We start from the raw sequence: 19,619 nt of genomic DNA, 5'->3' as shown, positions 1-19,619 counted from the left end.
TGTCCATCAGCCGTATCCGCCAGACTGAGACTAAAATCCAGACAGAGGGGCCACAACCTCCCATGGCAGATACCCATATGCAGACAGAGCAGACAGAAACAGCTTCCCAGACCTCCAGTTGTGGGGAACTACAGAATCTGTAAGTCCCCCTAGGGCCCAAAGGCAGAACTGGGAGTCATTGGTGCAAGTGTGCCCAGATGGATGAGCTTTTTGAACAAGTTGCTGTTTTGTGAGAGGAGCTCAACAGGCAGTGAAGCATTTGGAATTCTGAGTGAGAGATTGATGTGTGGTATCAAGAGCTGGCTCAGGCTGAGCAACAGCCCTACCTCAAGTCATCACAAAGGACTGGTAAGGGAGCCTCTGATCCTGATTTGGTACAATTGATGGACTCACAAGACAAGGGAAGCTGGACCATTGTCCCTACTCGGAGCAGGAGGAATCTCCCTCTTGTCCTCTAAGTGCCTCTACAAAATAGATATGATGCTCTGGGTCTCTAAAAAGGAGAGGATAATAATAACAATGGTAATGGTCAAGTACCAGGAAAGGGCAACACTATAAAGGTGGAACAGCAAGCCATGCATATAGGAACCAGTGCCACAAAAAAAGCAGAAAGGGTGTTGGTAATTGGAGGTTCCTCTCTGAGAGTCACTGAAGCACTGATCTGCTGCCCAGGCAATCTCTCTTGAGTGTTTTGCTGCCTGCCTGGGGCCTACATGTGCAACATCACTATGAGGCTACCAAGCTTGGTTAAACCACATGACTACCACACATTCTTACTCTTTCATGTAGGGACAAATGAGGTCACAGCAACAAAACTATGAAACGTCAAAAGGGACTTTATGTCCCTTGGACAGATGGTGAAGGGTTTGGGAATTCAAGTAGTGTTCTCCTCAGTCCTCCCAGCTGGAGACTGGGACCCAAGGATGAGGCAATATACTAATCAGGTGAATGGCTGCACAACTGGTGGTATGTTCAGGCTTTTGGGTTCTATGATCTCAGGCATTTTTCTGAGAGACGAGGGATGCTGACACCAGATGGGGCACACCTGGTGAAGTGGAGTAAGAACATTCTAAGCAGCCAGATGTCTGGACTCATTAGTAGGGCTTTAAACTAGACTTGGTGGGGAAAGGGGATGTACCTGTAAGAGATGCAAAAGAACCAGTGGATGTCAATACTCCAGCAAACAACAAGAGATACCTGTGAATTGTTCCACAGGAATTGTGAATGACTCCTCTGAAAAAGTAGTGACCAATAGCCCAGCAAGTGCCTCTATACCAATGCATGGAGCATGGGGAATAAGCAGGAGGATTTGGAAGCCATGGTGCAATTAGAAAACTATGTTCTAAATTCTATCATGCTATCATGAGACCAACCAGAGGAGAAGCATTTCTGGACTCGGTGCTCGCCAGTGTGGATGACCTCATTAAAGAGGTTAAGATTAGAGTACATGTAAGCCTGGGTTGCAGTGACCACACTCTGGTTGTGTTTGTGATCTCAAGGGATGTGGGCCTGGCAAAGAGCAAAGTCAGGACCCTCAACTCTGGAAGAGCAAACTTCCAGTTTTTCAAAGAATTAATCGATGAGATCCCATGGGGCACTGTCCTTAGGGACAGAGGATCTGATCAGATGTGGCAATTATTTAAGGATATTTTTCTTAGAATGTAAGAGCTCTCCATCCCCATGTGCAATACATGTAAATCAAGAAGGGAAGGCAGGAAACCAGTATGGCTGGGCAATGACCTCCTGGACAAACAAAAAAAAGAAAAAAAAAAAGAAGGAACTTCGCAGTCAGTGGAAACAGGGCTGTGTTCCCTTGGAGGAGTACAGAAATGCTGTCCGGATGTGCAGGGATGGGATCAGGTAAGCCAAAGCACTGACAGAGCTAAAGTTGGTGAGGGATGCAAAAAATAAGAAGGGATCCTACGGGTACATTGGGTAGAAAAGAAAGAATGAAACTAAGGAACTGGCTGATGTAGCTGCCAAGACCTTCTCCATCATACCTGAAAAGTTCCGACAGTCAGGCAAAGTCCCTGGTGACTGGAAAAACAGAAATATCACTCCTGTTTTTAAAAAGGGTAGAAAGGAAGACCCGGAGAACTGCATACTGGTGAGCCTCACTTCTGTGCCTGGTAAGATCATAGAACAGATCCTCCTGGAGACAATGTTAAGGCATGTGTAAGACCAGGAGAAGATCTGAGATAGCCAGCATGGCTTCACCAAGAGCAAAACATTCCTGATCAATCTGGTGGCCTTCTATGGGCCAGGGGAGGGGAGGGGAGGGGAGGAGAAGGGAGGGCAGGGCAGGGCAGGGCAGGGCAGGGCAGGGCAGGGCAGGGCAGGGCAGGGCAGGGCAGGGCAGGGCAGGGCAGGGCAGGGCAGGGAAGGGAAGGGAAGGGAAGGGAAGGGAAGGGAAGGGAAGGGAAGGGAAGGGAAGGGAAGGGAAGGGAAGGGAAGGGAAGGGAAGGGAAGGGAAGGGAAGGGAAGGGAAGGGAAGGGAAGGGAAGGGATGTGTGCATAAGAACCTGGGAGAAGACACAGCCAGGACAGCTGGCCCAGGCTGGACAAAGGGGTATTCCATTGATATCATTCTCAGCAATAAAAGAAGGGGTAAAGAAGGAGGAAGTGGTTGCATCAGGAGTGATAGCATTTGTTTTCCCAATAAATCATTGTGTGCCTTTCTGAATGTCTCTGCCATCTCATCTGGGGAGAGTGAGCAAGTGGCTGTGCAGCATGTAGATGCCTGCTGGTGTTAAACTACAACAGTCCTTTTTGGTACCCAACACAGGGCCCAGAGGGGTTCAGGTAATGACAGATTAGATTGGGGTGTGGAGTGTGCTAGACCAAATTTATAGATGTTATAGCAGTTTAGCTGCTAATTGGCAGGCTTCTGTGCTTGCCATGAGGCTTGCTTGCCTTCCTGTATGTTAGAGTCCAGTGCTTGTTAGAGGTTGTTTTTGCTTCTGTTGTTTGTTATACTCCTTATCATCTTGCTTTGCTGTGCCTGGGACTATTCTGATAACAGCTATGTCTGTTATGAGTGGTGGCTTTTGTCTCCCCAAGAAACCGTTACACATGATGTGCTCTGACTTCCTGGAAGTGTCTGAACACCTACATGCTGATGGGAAGTAGCAAATGAACTCCTTGTTTGCTTGGCTTCTGTGTACAGCTTTTGTTTTACCTAGCAAACCCTCATTATCTTTTTATCTTCTTTGTAAAGAAATCACATTTCAAGTTTTGGGCACTAGATTTCTATATTTTATTTTTATATCTATTACTAATAGGCTACATATCTTTGCACATATGGTACCACACTTACATTTCATTCATCTGAAAAGATTTGGTAGGTATTAGAATCTGATTATAAAAATTAAAAGTGAATACTGAAGTACTTTCTCAAAATAGAAAGTATTTAAATATTACCATCTTAACAAAAGCATTGCTCTTTAGTATGTCACTAAGAATACTGTAATAGGTTTTCTCAAACACTTCTTCATTTTTCAACAACATAGTGATTGCTAACAGAAAAAATTTAATTTTCTGGGTCATAAATTATCTTCTCCCACTATCATCAGTAGATATTTATTAAAATAGAAAAAAAATAATATCATCATTAATAAATAAGATTGAATAAAACCTCAAAAACCTAGTCCTACCGTCCCCCTACCACCAACAGTACCCACTAATCTATGTCCGTAAGCATTAAGTCCAACCTTTCCTTAAACATCCCCAAGGACAGTGACTCCACCACTGCTCTGGGAACCCATTCCAATGTCTAACCACTCTTTCTGAGAAGGAATTTCTCCTAATTTCCAACACGAACCTCCCCTGGCACAACTTGAGGCTATTCCCCCTAGTCTTATCATTACTTGTCTGCTAGAAAAGGCCGACCCCCAGGTCCCCACAATTTCCTTTCAGGTAGCTGCAGAGAGCATTAAGATCTCTCCTGAGCCTCCTTTCCTCCAGACTATACAACCCCAGTTCATTAGCTGCTCCTCAGGAGACTTTTTTTCCAGGCCCTTTACCAGCTTTGTAGCCCTTTTCTAGACATGCTCCAGTACCTCAATGTCCTTCTAGTAGTGAGGGGCCCAAAACTGTACACAGTACTTGAGGTGCAGCCTCACCAGAGCACATATGTCCAGGTCCCTGTGCAGGGCCTTCCTGTCCTCCAGCTGATCAACATTTCCCCCCTACTTGGTGTTTGCAAATTTGCTGAGAGTGAACTCATTTTCCTCATCCAAATCATCAATAAAAACATTGACGAGGATGGGACCCAACACCAACCCCTGAGGAACACCATCGATGACCAATTGCCAGCTGGATTTCACCCCATTCACCACCAAACTCTCTGGGCCCAGCCATCCAGCCGGTTTTTCACCCAGCAAAGAGTATACCCACCCATGTTGTGGGCTGCCAACTTCTCCAGGAGAATATTTTGGGAGACTGCTTCAAAGGCGTTGCTGAAATCTAGGTAGACTGTGTGAACAGCCTTACCCTTATCCACCAAGTGGTTTACTTGATCATAGGAGATGAAGTAGGTCAGGCAGTACTTGCCTTTCATGAACCCATGCTGGCTGGGCTGAACCTATTTCTCACAAGAAAGAGTATGAAGGGAATGTCACTGACAGGAAAGAAAATAGTTTTCTAACTTCCTGTCTGTAGCATTTTATTTTTTAAATAATTTTTCATATTAAGTTTATTTATAACATTGCTATAGACACTTAATTTGTGTTGCATTTAATATAAAAATAAAACTGTTGTCATTACATGTATTATTATTATCATTTATTGTTATCATTGTTGTCACAGTGAGCCTAATTATGCTAAATACTCCACCTGTACCCTGCTTTCTGTAATCCAGAAGCCAATATGATTTAACTTGACTTGTGACCTCTGCCACATACCTTGGAACTGAGGAAGCAAAGGTGATGGATAGCCAACAGCCATGGAGTAAGTATGCACAAACAAAACTCTCTACTGACTCACAGAGCAGTCAGAAAAAATCTTCCCTGATGTTTATTTGGAATGAATACCAGATTGCCTTTCTGTTATTCTGTAAATGTAGACCAATAAGTGGATACTTTTCTCCCATATTATGCTGGGATTTTTAGTTACAAGACTTTTTTTTTTTTTTTTTTTTTTTTTTTTTTTTTTTTTTACATATATATATAGAGATCACACAACAAATTACAGGGCAAATGTAAAATACAATGAATATATTTTCTTTTACCAAATCTTATTATTTGTATCTATTTTTTATACTTACATTCCTATGGGAAAGAGAAAGAGAGGAAAATGTTCTATGTTTTGGAGTATAAGGGCCTATAAAAAAAAAAAAAAAAAAAAAAAAAAGTAGCTCCACTTTTACAAGTGGAGCTAAGGATCTCCCTGAAAACTAATCTGGCAAGAGATTCTGTACTTCCACAGAGGCTTGCCTCCCTATCACTTGCCAATCATTTCTACTTCCCTTCCCTTGCACAATCTAATATTCTCGGTAGAGTGAGGCTCCCAGGACACTCATAAAAACTAGATAACTAGATTGTGAACTGTGATCTTACAGAAGGAGAGGATTGATGATTATTATATTTTTATTACATTATCCTACATTTCTTACCTCATATTTCTTATAGCCAATATTGACATCTCTACTACTCTCATTAAGCTAATTCTTTAAAAGAAAACTGTTGTCCTGGCTTTCAATTCCCCAGGTGAATTTTTCTGACTGAATACTTTTCATAGTAAAAAGTACCTTCATGAATTAACTTTGCTTTAGTTTTTAACCCTTTCAGTTTGTGTTATGACTGACTTGCATTATCAGTTCTTTCTTTTTTTTTTTTTTTTTTTTTAAAAAAAAACAGAACACTTGTTTAAATGCATTTAGCTTCTAACCTTGCGATTCTGTCTTTACATCACCTGAAAATAGGGGATAACATTTAAAGATGGAGCTCAGTTTTCCCAGAACATATGATGCTTCCTGAGTCAGATGACCATGTGTAGAAATAAATGGAAGCACAAGAGAGGGGGTGAACTGATTATTTTATGGATTTTGGTCTGACACTTTGGAAAAATGAAAAGGGCAGGAGAGCATTAACTGTGATAGCATAACTGAGCATGTTGCAGATAAGCAGAGGTAGTGAAAGCAGCTGTTGTAGTTTAATCCCAGCAGGCAGCTAAGCACCTCACAGCTGCTCTCTCACTCTCCCCAGGTGAGATTGAATAGAAAATCAGAAAGATAAGAGTGTGAGAACTTTGAGATCAGGATAGTTTACTAGGTAAAGCAAAAATCACATATGCAAGCAAAACAAAACAAGAAGTTATTTCACTTCTTACCATTGGCAGGCAGGTGTTCAAATACTTCCAGAAAAGCAGCGCTCTTCACATGTAACAGTTTATTAAGAAGACAAATGCCATTGCTAATGATGTGCCCCATTTTCTCCTTGTTTACCCCTTCTTTTATTGCTGAATTATTATTCAATGGAGTATCCCTTTGGCCAGTCTGGGCCAGCTGTCCTGGATGTGTCCCCTCCTTGTGCACCCCCAGCCTCCTCTCTGGCAGGGCAGCATGAGAAGTGGAAAAATCTTGGGCTCTGTGTAAGCACTGTTGTGCAACAACTAAAAACATCAGTGTGTTATCAACACTATTTTCATCAAAAATGAAAAACACGGCATTGTGTTAGCCTCTATGAGGAAAATTAACTCAGTCCAAACCAAAACCATGACAACAGACTTTAGCCATCTTGCAGACACTCCTAATAGGAGCTTATTCTATACTGACTAGAGGGCTTAGGTAAGAAAAATAGGTGAGACAAATGTAACTAAGTAAAAGGAAAAAGCAGAGGTTACGTTTCAGAGCCACTGGGTCATCAACATATGTCTATTTTATCCCATCTGACAATGTTGGCTGAAAGGCAGAGATACATGGATAGCTTTCGTTTGAGTGTAAAAGCCTCTTGGTAATTGCTGATCTTTTTACATTGTTATTTTAAAAGGCTTAAATGATATACAGGACAGGAAAGGACAAAATATAAAACTGAAAGCCCATCAACCCTTGTCTAATTTATCTATCTATTTATCTATCTTCTTAGTATATCCTTTTCTAGCTCCTTACAGCTTCATAAGTGATTTAATATTTCCTCTGTTTTGATGCATATAACCTTACTTAGATAATTTCCAATAGCTTTTGACAAAATTCCAGTTTTATTTATTAGAGAAAAATGTTCCAGCATGCACATCACTGAAAATTAATTACATCTAAATTCTCTTTTGCTCACTATCTGAAAACATACATACATACAGCAATTCTTAAAACAAAACAAAACAACAAGAAAAACAAACACAATTGTCTCATCCACCCTGCTAAAGGAGGAATGGCTTAGGTTCTTCTGAGATCAAGAAAAGCAGTAGTCAATTGGATATATTATTGCAGCTCTTCAAATGATTTTGTAAGTGTTTACAAATCCCAATATATAATAAAGAGTTTGGATTATTTTGAATGAATAAGACTATAAATGGGAGAAACAGAGGAAGGTCCTTCTACTGCAAAAGAAATGGCGTCCACATGCCAGACTTGCTTTTCTGAGGCTGAAACCCAGATGGAGAGGCCACAACCTCCCCAGTCAGATGCTTACAAACAAAAAGACTTCCAGGGGATAGAAGGAGCTTCCCAGACCCTCATATACAGGGAACTCCAGTCTCTGGAAGTTCCTGTAGTTCCTGAAAGTGGAGGCAGGTGTCATGGGTGCAAGTGTGCACAGCTGGATGAACATCTTGAACAGGTGGCTGTGTAGAAAGAGGACCTCATCAGGTAATGTGGCATCCAGGAATCTGAGAGGGAGGTTGACAAATGGTATTATACACTCACAATCATAGCAACAGCCCAACCTTAAGTCCTGCTAAGGAGGAAAGAAAACAAAGTTGCAGTCCTCAATGAACACATTTGAAAGTCTCACGTAATAGGGGAGACTTGGCCTTTGTCTCTTAGAGCAGGTGCAAGAGCCTCCCCCTTGCCCCTGAAGTGCCCTAGCAATGCTTTAAAGTTTGAGGGAGGAGATTCTGTGATTAACGGTAAAGACCTCTGAAAGGCTAACTATACAACATTGGCTCAGTCTACCACCTGCATCAAAACCACTGACATAAAAAAAGGCACAAAGGATATTAGTCATTGGAGGCTCCTCTCTGAGGGGCACTGAGGCTCCCGTTTGATGTCTGGCTAATCTGTCCAGAGACGTTTGCTGCCTGCCTGGGGACCATATTTATGACATTCCAAAGAGGCTACCAAGTTTGGTAGGTCCCAAAGACTACCACACTTGCCTACTTTTTCATGTAGGGTCAAAAAGTACTGCAACTAGGAGGCTCCAAAGTATCAAAAGAGACTATATGTCCCTTTGAAAGGTGTCGAAGGGATCAGAAACACATGTAGTGTTCTCCCTTCTTCTCCCATTTGGTGACTGTGACACAAGAAAAAGGAGAAAAATGGAAAAAGTAAATGATTGGCTGTGAGGCCTTGCTCAAGTTTTCAGGTTCTATGATCTTGAACACACTTTTGAGAGACCAGACATGCCAGGCATGCTGACACTGAATGGGGTGTTGCTGACAAGGTGGGGCAAGAGTGTTCTGGGCAGTGAGCTGGCTGCATTTATCAGCGAGTCTTTAAAATAGATGTAGTGGGGGTAGGGGATGCACCTCTGAGTGAAGGAAGCAAACCTGAGAACACTGTCACTCTAAGAAACAACAGGAAAATATTTGTGAACTGTCCCAGAGCAATCAGGAAATGTTCTTCTGAAAATGTGATGCAACTGATAGCCCAGCTGAAGTGCTTCTGCAACAATGCATGCAGCACAGGAAACACGCAGGAGGAATTGGAGACCATGGTGCAAATACAAAACTATGACATGGTTGCCATCATGGAAATGTGGTAGGGCAGATTACATAACTGGAATACTGGAAACAAGGGCTATAAGCTTTTCAGAAGAGACAGACAGGGAAGGAGGGACAGGGGTGTTGCCCTCTATGTCAAAAAAAAATGGCTTGATTACAAAGAGATGACTGAGAAAGTAACAGACAGGTTGAGAGTTTGTGGGTAAAAGTTAGAGGACCAGACCAATAAAGGATACCATGTGGTCAGGGTCTAATACAGGCTGCCTGATCAAGGGGAGCCTGATGCCGAGGCTCAACTACAACAGCTACTTCAACTACAAGAAGCAGCACGCTCACATGCTCTCATCATGCTGGGGGACTTCACCTACTAAGATAACTGCTGAAAAAGCTACACATCAAGCTGTAAGCAATCAGGAGGCTCTTAGAGTGTGTTGAGGATAACTTCCAAGTCTGGGTATTTGACAAACCAGAGGAGAAGCGTTGCTGAACCTGATGCTCACCAGTGTGGGTGAACTCATTAAAGAGGTTAGGACTGGAGGCAGTCTGGGCTACAGTGACCATGCCCTGGTTGAGTTTGTGATCTCAAGGAATATGGACTTGATTAAGAGCAGAGTCAGGACCCTGAACTTCAAGCTATTTAAAGACCTAGTGGATGAGATCCCCTAGAACACTGTCCTCAGAGACAAAGGAGCTGAACAGAGCTGTCAAATCTTTAAGGACATTTTCCTTAGAGAACAAGAACTTTCCATCCCCATGTGTAAAAAAGAGAGCAGGGAGGGCAACCAGGGTGGTTGAGCAAGGTCCTGTTGGTCAACCTGAGACACAAAAATTAAATGCACAGATATTGGAAGCAGGATCATGTGGTCTGGGAAGGGTACAGGGATACTGTCCAGATGTGCAGGGATGGGATCTGGAAAGCCAAGGCACAGATGGAAGGCAAGGGATACCAATAGTAACTAGAAGGGATTCTATCTACAGTTATATTGCTCAGAAAAGGAAGGCCAAGGAGAATGCAACCCCTCTGATGGATGAGAAGGGTGAACTGGTAACAACTTACATGGAGAAGAATGAGGTACTCAGCAAAGTCTTTGCCTCAATCGTCACTACCAGTCAGGCTTACCATGTCTCTCATTTTACTGAACACAGAGAAGTGGTTTGGGGAAGCAAAGAACCTCCCACTGCAAGCAAAGAGTAGGTTCGAGATCACCTGATGAAACTAAACACGTACAAATCTATGAGGCTCGATGACATGCATCCCAGGGTCCTGAAGGAATTGGCTGATGTAGTTGCCAAGACTCTCTCCATCATATTGGAAAAGTTCTGGCAGTCAGGTGAACTCCTTGGTGACTGGCAAAAGAGAAACATCACTTCCATTTTTAAAAAAGGTAGAAAGGACAACCCAGGGAACTACAGACTGGTAACCCTCACCTCTGTGCCTCGGAAGATCATGGAACAGATCTTCCTGGAGACAATGTCAAATCACATGCAAGACAAAGAGGAGATCCAAGAGATCCAGCATGGCTTCACCAAGGGTAAATAGTGCTCGACCAATCTTGTGGCATTCTATGATGGAGTGACTGCATCAGTTGACAAGAGAAGACTAATCTAGGTCATCTACCTGGATTTATGCAAGGCTTTTACACTGTTCCACATGACATACTGATCTCCAAATTGTAGAGATATGGACTTGATGGGTGGACCATTCAATGGATAAGGAATTGGCTTGAAGGTCGTGCTAAGAGTAGTGGTCAGTGGCTCTATGTCCAGGTGGAGACTGGTGACATGTGTTGTTTCTCAGGGGTCTGTTCTGGGATTGGTGCTGCTTAAAATCATTATCAATGACTTTGTGGGTTCAAGTGCACCCTCAGCAAGTTTGCAGATGACACCAACCTGAGTGGTGCAGATGATACAACAGAATGAAGGGATGCTATCCAAAACCTGGACAAGCTGGAGAAGTGGGTCCATGTGAAGCACATGAGGTTCAATAAGTCCAAGTGCAAGGTGCTGCACCTGGGCCAGGGCAATCCCAGACACAAGTACAGACTGATAGAAGAACCATTGAGAGCAGCCCTGCAGAGAAGGACTTAGGGGTTCTGGTGGATGAAAAGATTGACATAAGCCATCAGTACATGCTTGCAGCCCAGAAAGCCAACTGCATCCTGGGTTGTATCAAGGGAGTTGTGACCATCAGGTGGGGGGAGGTGATTGTCCCCCTCTACTCTGGCCTTGTGAGGCACAATTTGGAGTACTGCATCCAGGTCTGGGGCCCCCAGCACAAGAAGGATATGGACTTGTTAGAACAGGTCCAGAGGATGACCATGAAGATGATTGGAGGGCCCAAACACCTCTCTTACGAAAAAAAGCTGAGAGATCTGGGGGTGTTGAGCCAGAAGAAGAGAATGTTCCAGGGTGACATTATTGTGACTTTTCAGTACTCAAAGGAGACTTATAAAAAAGATGGAGATCAACTTTTTACTTGGACAGACTATGTCAGGATAAGGGGGGATGACTTTAAACTAAAAGAGGGAAGATTTATATTAGATGTTAGGAGGAATTTTTTCACTCAGAAGATGGTGAGGCATTGGTCCAGATTGCCCTGAAAAGTTGTTGATGCCCCATTCCTGGAAGTGTTCAAGACCCTGGGCAACCAGATTTAGTGGGTGGCATCCCTACCCAAGGTAGGGGAGTTGGAACTAGATGATCTTTAAAGTCCCTTCCAATCCAAGTCATTCTGTAATGCTATTAAATCAATCAGAGGAGAGAAGTTGTTTGCTTGTTTCTTCTGGAACTGCTATTAGGCTAGATTTAGTTAGGAATCACATCAAGAGGGCGAGAGGATGAGAGGAATCCTGATGACAAACATTGGACTTGGAAGACAACAATATTAAAAGAGTAGGAGTGAAGTTTCAGAGGCCCATGATATGGTGGTTTTACTTGTGTGGGCAGACAAGCTCCACCTCTGCAGCTCTCTCACTCCCCATCCGTAAAAGGAAAGGGAGAGAAAATATGATATGATACAAAGGGCTCAAGGGTTGAGATAAGGATGGGGAGACATTTCTATACAATTATTGAGACAGGCAAAACAGACTCAGAGTAGGGAAGTAGTAAGACTTATTGCCTATTACTATCAAAATAGGAAAGTGAGAAACAAAGGAAAGAAAAAAAAATACACCTTCCCCACATCCACCCTCTTCCAATTCTGCTCCCTGAGTGGTGCAGGGGAATGGGGGAATGGGGATTGTGGTCAGTCTATAGCACTTCGTCTCTGCTGCTTCTTCTTGGTCATTCTCTGCCCCTGCTCCAATTTGGGGTACCTCCCACGGGATGCCATCCTTCCCAAACTGATCCTGCATGGGCTTCCCACAGGCAGTAACTCTTCAAAAACTTCTCCAGATAGGGTCCGTACCATGGGTCCATCCCTCAGGAGCAAACTGCTCCAACCTGGGTCCCCCACAAGGAGCAGCTCCCCCCAGACCCCTGCTCCTGCATGGGTTCCTCTCCACAGGTTGCAGCTCCAGCCCAGGGCCTGTTACTGCAGGGGTTTTCCATGTGCTGCAGCCTCCTTCAGAATGTATCCACCTGCTCCACCATGGTCTCTTCCATGGGCTGCAGCACGGAAATCTGCTCCGCTGTTGTATACCATGGTCTGCAGGGGGACAGCCTGATCCACCATAGTCCTCTCCACTGGCTACAGGGGAGCTTCTGCTCCACCACCTGGGGCACCTCCTGCCCTCCTTCTTTACTGACCTTGGTGTCTGCAGGGCAGTCTCTCACTCCTTGCTCTTCCAGGTGCTGTTGTGCAGCTTTTTTTTTTTTTTTTTTTTTCTTTCTTAAATATGCTCTCACAGAGATACAAACAACATTGTTTATTAGCCCAGCTCTGGCCAGTGGCAGGCCCTTATCTAACATGGGGCAGGTTCTGGATTCTTCTCGAAGAAGCCACCCTTACAGCCCCCTGCTACCAAAACCTTGCCCACATGAACTCTGACAGGAGAAGGATTGATACAACCTCCCCCCAACAACCTCTCTCTCATTCATATATATATACATAGACTTATATATTATATATATGTATATGTATGTATATGTATATATATACATAAATAGCCCTATCAATAACACTACTGTATTTAGATAGGTATTAGTAAAGGTGTTGAGAAAAATTATATTTCCATACAAGTTTGCTTTTAAACATTGTTACGTGAAGTGAACTTCTAGTAGCCTGAGAATAACATATTCCAACATGTTGTTACAGAATCTGCCTGTAAAACTAACCTTTCCAAGGCCCCTGAAAGCACGGGCTTGCAGACACTAGAAGGCTCAGGAACTGGGTGGTAGTGAGGGCTCACAGCTGCTCACACCAATAGCCATTTGCTGGTATACAGGCATGTAACAATCAAATGAAGTTGCTGGTGATAGCGCAGGCGTAGCTGTCTTCAAAGTATGCACAGAACAGAAAAGCAAAACCATTATCACCTGACCCTGTGCTTCAGAATTGAGTATGAACAAATGATAACTGTGTTGTCCAGCCCTGTACTGTTGTGCATTAAATAAATAAATAAACAAATAAATAAATATATAAACTGAACTATTTGCTTTCTAAAAGAAAAGATAGTTCCTGTGTTTTTGTTTCTACTTGCATAATTCTTCCCAATTAAAAGATACTGACTAGGTTTAAAATAACAAGACTGAAATCAATGGACAGCACAGCCTTTTTTTGTGAAGCCTGACTGACGTATACGAATAGATAAAATTTACTAAGGAACACTCATAATCAGCCTTGGTGGTAGTGCCCAACCTGGTGTAAATATGGCACATGGGTACTAGCTATAGTGTGATAAATTCCAATTCCACTTCTTGTCACAAGAGTGTTTCTGATAGAAACTAACTGTTCCTTCGTTAAGTGTTTAAGATGTCATTTTGTAAATCAGGCTCATGTAGGTAGTAAGCAATGGGACTGAAAAGGAGTCAGAGAATAACAGCCTTTAGTAACAGATTTGGACAAGCAGTGTTTTCATATAGCTACTTTAACCTTTCTTATTTTCTCAAAAATATTTCACTATCAGCTGTACATAAGTAAAAGTCAATGGGAAACTAAGGAGAAAAAATACGATGAAGACAAAAACAAAACAATAGTGAGTTCTTACAAATAGCACACCATTTTCTTCCAAATGTTACTTGTTTGTTTGTTTGTTTGTTTTTGTTTTTAACAAAGGTTGAAGTGGTAAGAAATGGCTCCCCCTATTCTTCCTACTTGCTACACTGATTTTTCACCTCTCATGCCTGTTGATCTTAGTGTGAAGAATCTCAATAATTTTCTTCAGACAGGATCTTCTGTGAAGCTGTTTTATTTGTGACTGCAGTGGCGGGTGTCATGCAAGCAGGAGTACACAGTAAAAGTTTATCATAAGGTTATATTCCCTATTACCCAACACCTGATTTCTCCCCTGTTTCCTTACTGGCTGAGTAAGGAAACTAAGTAAGGAGTAAGGAGTCTGAGATCACAAACTACATGACACACTTCTATACCGTATATGTACAATTTTATTTGACCAACTGTCAAATAAATTCCTTTTTTTTTTATTATTTCTTTTTTTTTTTTTTTCTTCCCTACTCTCTCATGACTAGACAGCCCATGATTTTTGTTTTTTACTTATTTCATACCACTCATCCTGTTTATCTTAGCTATCCTCCTTATTTTGGGACAGTGGGACCTTCCCCTTATCTGCTTAATATACGCCCCACTGCTATACTGCACCATCACTTTTGAATATGCAAGGTTAGTGGAATTTTCCACTGCAAAAACACCTTCTATTGCAAAAACACAACTTTGTTTCTCACATTAGCTACTCTATCTCAGCAGTTTTGGGAAATGCTAAGAAAGACTGAAATAAAGGCATACTTGATAGGAAGTGAAGATGAGGTAATCACTCTTGTCAATTCACCATATATCCTGGGTATCCATTACTTTCCTGCTTACCATTTGAATTTTGAATTCTGTTATCCAGTCAAAAGCTACCTAGGCCAAAATGTATTTTTTATACATCAATTAAATATTTAACTTGCTTTCAGTTCTTGACTTGGAATCTATCACTTTTTATCTGAGTTTTATAAATGTTCTTTGACACTTCAGCCTCTTAGGTACTTCTGTTTCTCCCTCTTCTACTATAACATAAATATTGAGAAATAAATCTCCTCTGGAGTTACATAGAAAGATAAGAGCCTCTTAAGTGATGAAAAAGTGCTTTAGATCCTTAGGCACAAGTGATAAATCTGCTGAAGTAAATTCAGGTAATAAAGGCTGTCATTCACACTAGCTTTATGATGTTTACAACATCAGAGTCTTTTATAATTGGCATCTGCTAATTAACACTTAAAATTATGTGAAATATCTGAGCCACAGAAAGGAAAGTTGCCAGCTGTGTCTGTATTTCTTAAAGATGGAAATTAAATATTATTATTTAGCGTTCAATAGAGACATAATGAAATGATTTCACTTTTCCCAAATGAGTGATAGGAACTTTCCCAGTCAAGGAACAGAGTCAGAGCAGGTGTCTGATTGGCTCAAGGATTCCAGGGGGTATCAATTATATTTGATACTTGCATCATTCTTTATATATATGTATAAATATATAAATATAAATATAGATATATTTATTATAAATATATTTACTATAAATGATATTTATATTTATATATCATTTATTCTTATTATAAATGTATTATATTTATATATGTGTGTATATATATACATATATATATGTAATAACTGATTTTACAGCTATATTGAGCCTGCACAAAGTGTAGTACAAGTTGCACTTCCAGTCAACATAAACTAAAAAACAGATACAAGACACAAGTCATTCCTGGCGTTGGCTTCTAGGAAAACAGGAGCTTGGAAATGGAGATCCAAGGATCATGGCTGGAAAGAATTTACACACTTGCCAAGGGAAACAACACAGTTTATTACCATTCCGGGACCAATCAGTACCAAAAACTGCAGGGAAAGCCTGGCAGCTTGGCAAGAATGAGAGCAATCACAAGACACCATGACTGACCTATGGCTGAGACTTACTCTTACTAAAAAGGGCAGCACTTTTCTAATGCTAGCTCATGCATATTTCTGTCTTGGCTTCATGTTGACAGCAGGAGGCCCAGTGGGGTCACTTAGACACCAATATATGTGATCAATTTCTGTGTCCAGGAAAGTTCATAACAAAATGTAAAGGCGAGCTCATATAAAGAAGAATGAACCGAGAGTGTTGCATGGGATTGACCTTTGGCCAAAGAAGATATGGTTGGCTACTTGAAATACACAAAGGATAGTGTTAAGCAAGGACAGTCCCTGGCCAATCACCTAACTATTCACAGTGTCATGAGCTATTAAGGAATAATTAAGGCTGGAAAAGAGCTCCAAGAGCATATAGTCCAACTGTTCACCTGCCAGTTAATATTACCCACTAAACCATGTCCCTAGGCACTAAGTCCAACTTTTCGTTTAACACTCCCGGGGACAGTGACTCCACCACCTCCCTGGAAAACCTATTCCAACGCCTAACTACTCTTTCTGGGAAGAAATGTTTCCTAATTTACAACCTAAACCTCCCCTGGCACAGACTGAGGCCAGTTTTCTAGGAATTTCCTGTTCAGCCACACTGGTCTTCTTCCCCACTGGCTCGTCTTATGGCACATACATGTCTAATGGCATTGCCATACATTAGGCTGGCCAAGAGAGGGTTAGTTCTCATAAAGAAGAAATAGTAGAATAGCTTTCGGATTTTTCTCACAGAAGCCACTCCTAAAGCCCCCCACAATCAAAACCTTGCCACATAGACCAACTACAACTGGGGATTGTGAAACTGTAACAAAATTAAATTTACAGAAGTAAATATTAAAAAAAAAAAAAAAAAAAAGTAAACTTCAAGATACTCATGGGCAGAGGAAGAGGAAAAGAAGTATCTTCAGACTGCTAGACCAAAGCCCCTTACTTTTTTTGCTCCATACTGTCAGACATTAAATCCAGATATGTCATATGTAATGTAAGAGAGATGTTAATGAGAAACTACTCAGACAACTAATTAATGTGTTTTAGAGGCTGACATGTCTTGTGTTAGGTATCTGGATCATGGAGCTTAGAATGAAAATATTTTCTCATCAGTAGTTTTTGGTAATGAGAAAGGATGGACAGTAGCAACATGAGAAAAATTTCTGCTTCCCCTACATATCTTCTATTTTGAAATAAATACACTTTTCCTACTCTTCCCTGGACACTAGTGAGGTCAAACAACTTGTCAAAATGATCATAACCACCTGGGTCTTCATCTGCAGTCTGCATGAAGCTGAAAAATCAGGTAAGAGTTACTGGAGACTCAGTTCTGTGGGGCCTTACATCTGCTGAACAGCAGGAGGCTTGCTGCTTGTCTAGAGCCATGACGAGGGACATAGTGAAAAGGTTGATAAGGCTTGTCTCGCCTTCAGGCTATTACTATTTGCTGCTCTTCCCTGTGGGAGTCAGGGTTAGAATCAGAGGAGACCTGGACAAAGTATGGCCCTGGGAGTGAGAAAGAAGGGGTATATAATGAAACCAATATTTTCTATTCTTTGTTTTAAACATTTTAAAATTTTAACCAGGCTTCAAAAGGCCCAGTAAAAATGAATATAACTTCAATTTAACCAAAATGAAATCTAAAGTCATAAATGCTCCTTCATATAAGATACAGCAGAAAAGAAGGATAGTTTAATTTAAGTTGGATAAATAGTAGGTGTAGAGCAGATTTTCTTCCCTGTATATGTGTATGTATGTATATGAGAGATACTGTAATTATTAATCTGCAAATATTAATCAGGAAAAAAAAAATAATAAACAAATGAAAAAAAAAAAAACAAACAACACTCATTTAAATTATGTGCAATTACCAAAAAGTGGCTCTAATAATTCATTTATTCCACAGGCATACTGACATTATAAATGAAGATAAATGTTTTCTTGGATTCTTTAGGAATTTCCCAGCAAAAGCACTGGGTAACCAGACTCAATTTACACCAGCTATGCCTCAGGAAAATATGTTTTTCCTATTATTTTTTTCAGAGTTAAAAAAAAGAAAAAAGAAAAAGAAAAAAAAAAAAAAGATAATCATAATAATTTGCTATACCAATTATTTCGAAAGAAGGTTACACTGTAATCAGAATTAATCAGAATTACAGATTCTTTGGAGCACATGCCAACTATTTCCTTTCTGTTCCATCTTGTTTGTTTTTTTTTGCAAAATAGCTAGAATAGTAAGTCCAACTTATTATTACTTAGATGTCCAACTACAGTGTGACACAGTGCAATGCAATGCAGTGTAATATGAAAGGTTATATGTGACATGAACTCAGTGTCTTAGGAGATTGTTAATTATTGTACATGAAGTAAATAAAGCTTTCTTTCAAAAAATTATGACTTTAAGGTATGTCAGACACATGCATATATCTCCCCCAGCTTCAAAACCTGTGTGTCTACAAAAAAGAGCTGCTGGGGAAGGGGAACCTCAATCCATCCTACTCCTTCAAGTTTGATGCTAGCATCAGCGATAGGTGCCCACAGCCTGGAAAGGGGACATGGGTCAGCAAGGAATCACCTGAAGAGCAGCACAAAGAAATTCAAGCCACTCTGGCCAATAAGTCTGCTAAATGTCTCTGTGCTAACATCTGTATCATGAGGAATAGACAAAGGGATTCAGCAATGTACACGTCTCATGAGGGCATGTGTACATGAGGGTTATTATTATTACAATATTAAACAGACCTGAGTTTGGTATTGACCCCTGGGGTACTCCACTAGCCTCCAACTAGACTTTGTGCCACTGACCTCTACCTCATGGGCTCAGCCACTCAACCGGTTTTCAGTCCGCCTCACTGGCTGCTTATCTAGCCCATACATCAACAGCTTTTCTACAAGGACCTTTTGGGGACAGTGTCAGAAGCTTTACTGAAGTCCAGAGAGACGATATCCATTGTTGTCCTCTCATCCATCAGGCTGGTCATTTCATTATACAACTTTATCAAGTTGCTCAAACATGACTTTCCTTTGGTTAATCCACGCTGACTCCTCCTGATGATTTTCTTACCCTTCATGTGCTTGGAAATGGATTCTGGGAGAAAGTGCTCCATCACCTTCCCAGGGACTGAGGTGAGGATGACTGGCCTCTTAACTCCCCAGGCAGTCCCTCTTGCCCTTCTTGAAGATAGGAATGACATTTGCTTTCTTCCAGACCCCAGGCACTTCTGACTTCTCCCACTCACCGTGATTGATCAAGGGTTATGAAGAGTAGCCTCACAATGACATCTACCAGTTCTTGTGGGTCAACCAAGGCAACACCTCAGGAAAGAAGAGCAGAGCAAGACAGAGATTTGGTCTGAAGTAACCATAGTGAAGTTCATGGACAGCCCTGGTTGCAGTGACCAGGAGTGAAGGAGGCAGCACAACAAGCTCTCCACTTTGGAGTTTGGGAGAGTAGGATTTACCTTTTTCAGGGATCTGCTTGGTAGATTACCATGGTCAAAGCACTAGAAAGAAGAGAGGCCCAAGAAAGAGAGAGTGAAGTCTACAGAGGGTGGAAGCAAGGATAAATAGTCTGGAAGGGATACAGAGGCATCATCTGAGCAGCCAGGGATCAGGGTAGGAAAGTCAATGCACTTTTAGAATTAAATTTGGCCAGGGGAATCAAGACAATAAAGGCTTCAACAATAAAGGCTTCTATAGG

The sequence above is a fragment of the Aythya ferina genome (genome assembly GCF_964211825.1).
Source record: "Aythya ferina genome assembly, chromosome: Z".
NCBI classification, from domain to species: Eukaryota; Metazoa; Chordata; class Aves; order Anseriformes; family Anatidae; genus Aythya; species Aythya ferina.
This window is presented reverse-complemented; position numbering follows the sequence as displayed.